The sequence below is a fragment of the Chenopodium album genome, chromosome 17 (assembly GCF_948465745.1).
Source record: "Chenopodium album chromosome 17, dcCheAlbu1.1, whole genome shotgun sequence".
In the NCBI taxonomy this organism is placed as follows: Eukaryota; Viridiplantae; Streptophyta; class Magnoliopsida; order Caryophyllales; family Amaranthaceae; genus Chenopodium; species Chenopodium album.
The window spans coordinates 39241674-39247662 of record NC_137850.1 but is presented as its reverse complement, the minus strand read 5'-3'; the positions used below and the strand labels follow the sequence as shown (position 1 = coordinate 39247662).

At 41.9% G+C, this 5989-nt stretch overlaps 1 non-coding gene across 1 annotated transcript; it reads left to right on the top strand.

The window, feature by feature from the left end:
• The first annotated feature begins 4904 nt into the window (after positions 1 to 4904).
• Positions 4905 to 5011, top strand: LOC145590307 (small nucleolar RNA R71). Its single transcript, XR_014101939.1, has one exon. It is a non-coding gene; the product is annotated as a small nucleolar RNA R71 (small nucleolar RNA).
• The last annotated feature ends 978 nt before the right edge of the window (positions 5012 to 5989 follow it).

Sequence of the window (5989 nt, the reverse complement as noted above, 5' to 3'; positions counted from 1 at the left end):
TTAAATAATAGTTTGTGAGAGAGAGAGAGTTGAGAAACTCGGGTTGCCTCCCGGAAGCGCTCTTTTAACGTCACTAGCTTGACGACATTGCGAGATCAATGAGAGTAGGGAACATCAAACTCATTAATTAAGGTGAACAAACTTGGCTTCCTCATGCACAAAACCGTCAAAGTATGCCTTAAGCCTTTGGCCATTCACTTTGAACGGTTCACCATTGTCATTTGAGAATTCTATCGCTCCATATGGAAACACCTTCTTAACGGTGAAAGGTCCACTCCATCTTGACTTAAGCTTACCCGGAAACAACTTCAACCGGGAATTGAAAAGTAGGACCTTATCACCTTCCTTAAACTCCCTTTTGCTAATATGCTTGTCATGCCAAGCCTTGGTCTTTTCTTTGTAAATCCTTGCACTCTCATATGCATCCATTCTTAATTCTTCCAAGGCGTGGAGGTCAAGCAACCTCTTCTCACCGGCGCTTTGAAGGTCGAAATTCAATGTTTTGATAGCCCAATGAGCCCGATGCTCAAGTTATACCGGCAAGTGGCATGACTTCCCATAAACAAGCTTGTATGGTGTGGTGCCAATAGTAGTTTTGAACGCGGTGCGATAGGCCATAGAGCATCATCAAGCTTTGTAGACCAATCTTTTCTAGACCTATCCACCGTTTTCTCAAGGATCATTTTTACCTCCCGGTTTGAAATTTCAGCTTGACCACTTGTTTGGGGGTGGTAAGCTAATGACACCTTATGCCTCACACCATATTTCTCAAGGAGAGCTTGAAAGGATCGCTTTGCAAAGTGTGAACCTCCATCACTAATCACAGCCCGGGGCACTCCAAACCTTGGAAAAATTACTCTTTTGAAGAACTTGACCACAACCTTAGCATCATTAGTAGGAGATGCAACCGCTTCCACCCACTTTGATACGTAATCGACGTCCACTAGAATGAACTTGTTCCCAAAAGAGCTCGGGAAAGGCCCCATAAAATCGATGCCCCATACATCAAAAATTTTAAGTTCAAGGATGTTGTTCAAAGGCATTTCATTTCTTTTTGAAATATTACCGGTTCTTTGACACCGGTCACAAGCTTTCACCACACCCCACACATCTTTGAACATTGTTGGCCAAAAGAAACCGCATTGCAATATTTTCGCTAAGGTCTTGTTGGCACTCATATGTCCTCCACAAGGTGAGGAGTGACACATTGCGATAACATCTTCAATTTCATTATCCGGGACACACCTTCTAAAAAGGCCATCAACACCTTGTTTGAAGAGCAAGGGGTCGTCCCAAAAGTATTGGCGAACATCATGAAGAAACTTCCTTTTTTGTTGATAGGAGAGGTCGGGAGGGAGAATAGAGCAAGACAAATAGTTTGCAATGTCCGCAAACCATGGTGCTGGTGCTTGGAGAATAGAAAATAGTTGATCATCCGGGAATGAATCGTCGATTGGCAAGTTATCAAGATCACCTACAAGGATAGGCAGCCGTGAAAGATGATCGGCCACCACATTTTCGGCACCCTTCTTGTCCCTAATCTCAATGTCATAGTCTTGTAAGAGCAAGACCCACCGTATCAATCTTGGCTTTGGTTCCTTCTTGGACAAGAGGTACTTCAAGGCCGCATGGTCGGTGAAGACTATGACTTTAGATCCCAACAAGTATGACCTAAACTTCTCAATTGCATGAACAATGCCTAGAAACTCCTTTTCCGTGGTTGTGTAATTCCTTTGTGCATCATCCAAAGTTTTGCTAGTGTAGTAGATAGCATGGAGCTTCTTATCCTTCCTTTGTCCAAGAACGGACCCAATGGCAAAATCCGAAGCATCACACATAAGCTCAAAAGGAAGCTCCCAATTAGGGGGTTGAATGATAGAAGCCGAAATCAATGCCTCCTTCAACCTATCAAATGCTAGCAAACAATCATTAGTAAACACAAAAGGGGCATCCTTTACCAACAATTGAGTGAGCGGCTTTGCGATTTTTGAAAAATCCTTTATGAACCGGCGGTAAAAACCCGCGTGTCCAAGAAAGCTCCTTATCCCCTTCACATTTGCAGGGTTGGGAGGCGCTCAATGATCTCAATTTTGGCATGATCTACTTCAATGCCCCTACTAGAAATTACATGACCAAGAACAATTCCTTCTTCTACCATGAAATGACATTTTTCCCAATTCAAAACCAAGTTCACCTCTTGACATATTTTCAATACTTTAATCAAATTTGAAAGGCAAATGTCAAAAGATGAACCAAAAACAGAAAAGTCATCCATGAATACTTCAATTGATGATTCAAGCATGTCGGAAAAAATAGACATCATACACCTTTGAAATGTGGAAGGTGCATTACAAAGTCCAAATGGCATCCTTCGATAAGCAAAGGTGCCAAAAGGGCATGTGAATGTAGTCTTCTCTTGATCCTCGGATTGGACTGGGATTTGGAAGAATCCCGAGTATCCGTCCAAGAAACAATAGTGACTATGTGATGCTAGTCTTTCCAATATTTGATCGATGAAGGGGAGTGGGAAGTGGTCTTTCCGGGTGGACTTATTCAATTTTCAATAATCAATACACATCCTCCACCCGGTGACCGACCTCGTAGAAATGGTCTCACCCTTATCATTCTTGATGATGGTCATACCTCCTTTTTTAGGCACAACTTGAACCGGGCTAACCCACTTACTATCGGAGATAGGGTAGATTATGCCCGCTTCAAGAAGTTTTAAAACTTTTTTTTTCACAACTTCCTTCATGTTTGGATTGAGCCTTCTTTGGTGCTCAATCGAGGAAGCATGATCATCATCAAGTAAAATCTTATGCATGCATATAGTAGGACTTATCCCCTTGATGTCATCAATTTTGTACCCAATGACACCTCTATACTCCTTTAAAACAACTAGGAGTTTCCCAAGAGAGGTATCATCAAGTTTAGCATTGACAATAATGGGATAATGCTCACTATCATCAAGAAAAGCATATTTAAGTAAAGGAGGAAGGGGTTTAAGTTCAACCTTGTGAGGAGGCGTAGTCCTCTCCTCTTTTACCTCCACATTAAGCACTTCCACTTTCTTTTCGTTGTGGACTAAAGGTTGGTTGAGCAAAAGATCATACCCCCTCGTTTCTTCACCTTCCTCAACTAAGCCTCTCGTTAGGATAGCTTGTAAAGGATCTCCTTCAAACAAATTTTCTTGGAACTTCTCTAAGTCTCTTTCCAATGTATCAACTCTATGAACTTCATCATACGATGGCATTTTCAATGTTTGTGGGAATGAAAATGATATTTTCTCATCTCCCACATTCAAGGTCAATCTTCCTTGCTTCATATCAATCACAACACCCGCGGTGTTCAAAAACGGTCTTCCCAAGATTAGGGGCACCGTAGTATCTTCTTCCATTTCCATTACCACAAAATCACATGGCACAAATACTCTTCCAACTTGAACCGGTACATCTTCAAGAATTCCCAAAGGTAGCCTAACCATGCGGTCGGCCAATTTTAAGGACATTCTTGTTGGCTTCAAGTCTCCCACTTTCAAACTCTTAGCAATAGAATAGGGCATCAAACTCACACTTGCCCCAAGATCACATAAAGCATCCATAGCCTCTAAATCTCCAATCTTCACCGGTATTGCATAGCTACCGGGGTCACCAAGCTTTTGAGGGAGCTTGTTTTGAATGATTGCACTCACCTCCTTAGGAAGGGAGATGGTTGCACTCTCTTCAAGCCTACTCTTGTTGGATAAAAGATCCTTCAAAATTTTTGCATATGTAGGCTTTTGTGACATAGCATGAAGAAAGGGGATATTCACTTGAAGTCCTCTCATGACTTCAAGAAATTTTGAAAACTTTTCATTCAATTTCTTTTCAACAATCCTATGAGGGAATGGAATGGGAGGCTTGTATACTTTCATAGGGGGCTTTTCTACCTTTTCCTCATCTCCCTCATTCTTACTTTGTGGCTCCTTTCTCTCAACATCAACTATCTCATTTTCAAACTCATCCTCATTTCTCTCCACAACTCCCTCATCTCTCTTTTGTGGCTCCTCTTCACTCATAATCGGCCCTTCATAACCTCTCCCCGATCTCAAAGTAATGGCCTTAGCTTGCTCTTTTGGGTTCACAACCGTTAAGCTTGGGAAGTGACCACTAGGATTGGAGGATGAACTTCCAACTTGTTGCGCAATTAGAGCCAATTGATTCTCAATTATCTTGTTGTGTACTTGAAGTTGTTGGATGTTCGCTTGCATATCCGCATTGTTTTTTCCTTGTTGTGTAATGAAGGTCTCAAGTGCGGCTTCAAGGCTAGATTTTTGAGGAGGTGGAGGAGCGGGTTGGTTATATTGTTACCTTTGTTGGTTTTGGTCCCTTTGGTTAGGATGACGGTAAGGAGCTTGTTGGTTTTGTGGATGAGATTGGTTGTATTGGTTTTGAGGGGGGCCTTGATTTTGTTGTTTCCAACCCGTGTTTTGTTGGGGTTTCCAACCTTGATTGTAGGGTTGAGAGTATTGATCGTTTCTTTGCCCAATAGCCGCAGCTTGTTCTTGGTTAGTTGAGTTGCAATAGGAGGACAAGTGATCATTTCCTCCACAAGTTTCACAAGACATGACTTGTTGTAAAGAAGAGCTTGGAGATGTAAGGGTGGCTTGATCTAGCTTGTGAGCTAGCATGTCGAACTTTAATGCAATAAGGTCTATTGCACTAAGGTCATGGATTCCGCCCTTCTTTGATTGAGGTTGCCGTCTATCACTTCCGTATGCATAGTTCTTTGCCACTTCTTCAATCATCTTGTATGCATCATCTACCGATAGCTTTTTAAGGCTACCACCGGCCCCGTTATCAAGGTTGGCCCTTGAAGTAGGAGTAAGACCATCATAAAAGCTTTGAACAATGATCCATGATGTGAAACCATGGTGTGGGCATTTTCTAGTGTAGTCCTTGAAACGCTCCCAAGCTTCACTTAAGGTTTCATCAATCTCTTGGTTGAAATTGGTGATTTTCCTTCTTAGTTCGGCGGTCTTTTCAGGTGGACAATACTTTCCAAGGAAAGCTCTAGTGACTTCATCCCATGTGGTCAATGATCCCTCTTCTACCGTTCTCAACCAATGCTTTGCTTTGTCACGAAGGGAGAATTGAAACATGTGCATACAGATGAACTCTTCCGTGATATTGTTTTGCTTGATGGTCGTGCACAATTCGAGAAAGTTGTCCACTTGAGCAAAAGGACACTCATGAGAACTCCCACCAAATTGATCACTTTGTATCATACGGATGAGTTGAGGTGAAAGCTCAAAATTATTTGCATTCGTAGTAGGGAGACGTATGCCACTCCGAAGTGTGAAGGCATTGGGGTGGTCATAATCTCGTAACAATGGTGGAGGAGGATTGTTATCACCCATGTTATATTCTTCGTTGGTTGCAAAGATTTCCTCCGGATCGGAATCCGAATATACAATAGAGAACTCGGGTGTGCCTTGCAAAAGCCTCCTCACGTTTCTCAAAGTCCTATTTAACTCTAGATCAACAGAAATAAGCGGTGATTGCTTACTCTTCCGTGTCATGCAAGGTCAAACAAAGCTAAGAAAAACGTTAGCAATGACTATCACAAGTTAAAAACACAAATATACAAAAATAAATAAGAGAAATTATGATACAAATATACACACTTAGACTCATTCAACAATAATACATTCAATGTGACTTTGCCTCCCCGGCAACGGCGCCAAAATTTGATAGGCCGTCGTTGAGCCCACCAAAGATAAAGTCCTATCTTGGTCTCACTAGCTAATAGCAAGGGTAAGAAAGGGTCGAACCCAAGAGAGGCGTTGAATCAACCACCGAGATACTACCGCATAAATAAGCTAAATGAAATCGAGATTGGTTTGGTTTTATGTAACAAGTGCTAGTTCAAGTCAACTAAAGTTAGGGGGAGATTAACAATATTTAGAGAGTTCTAGGGCTTGGGATATACCACTCAATTTCGTCACAAA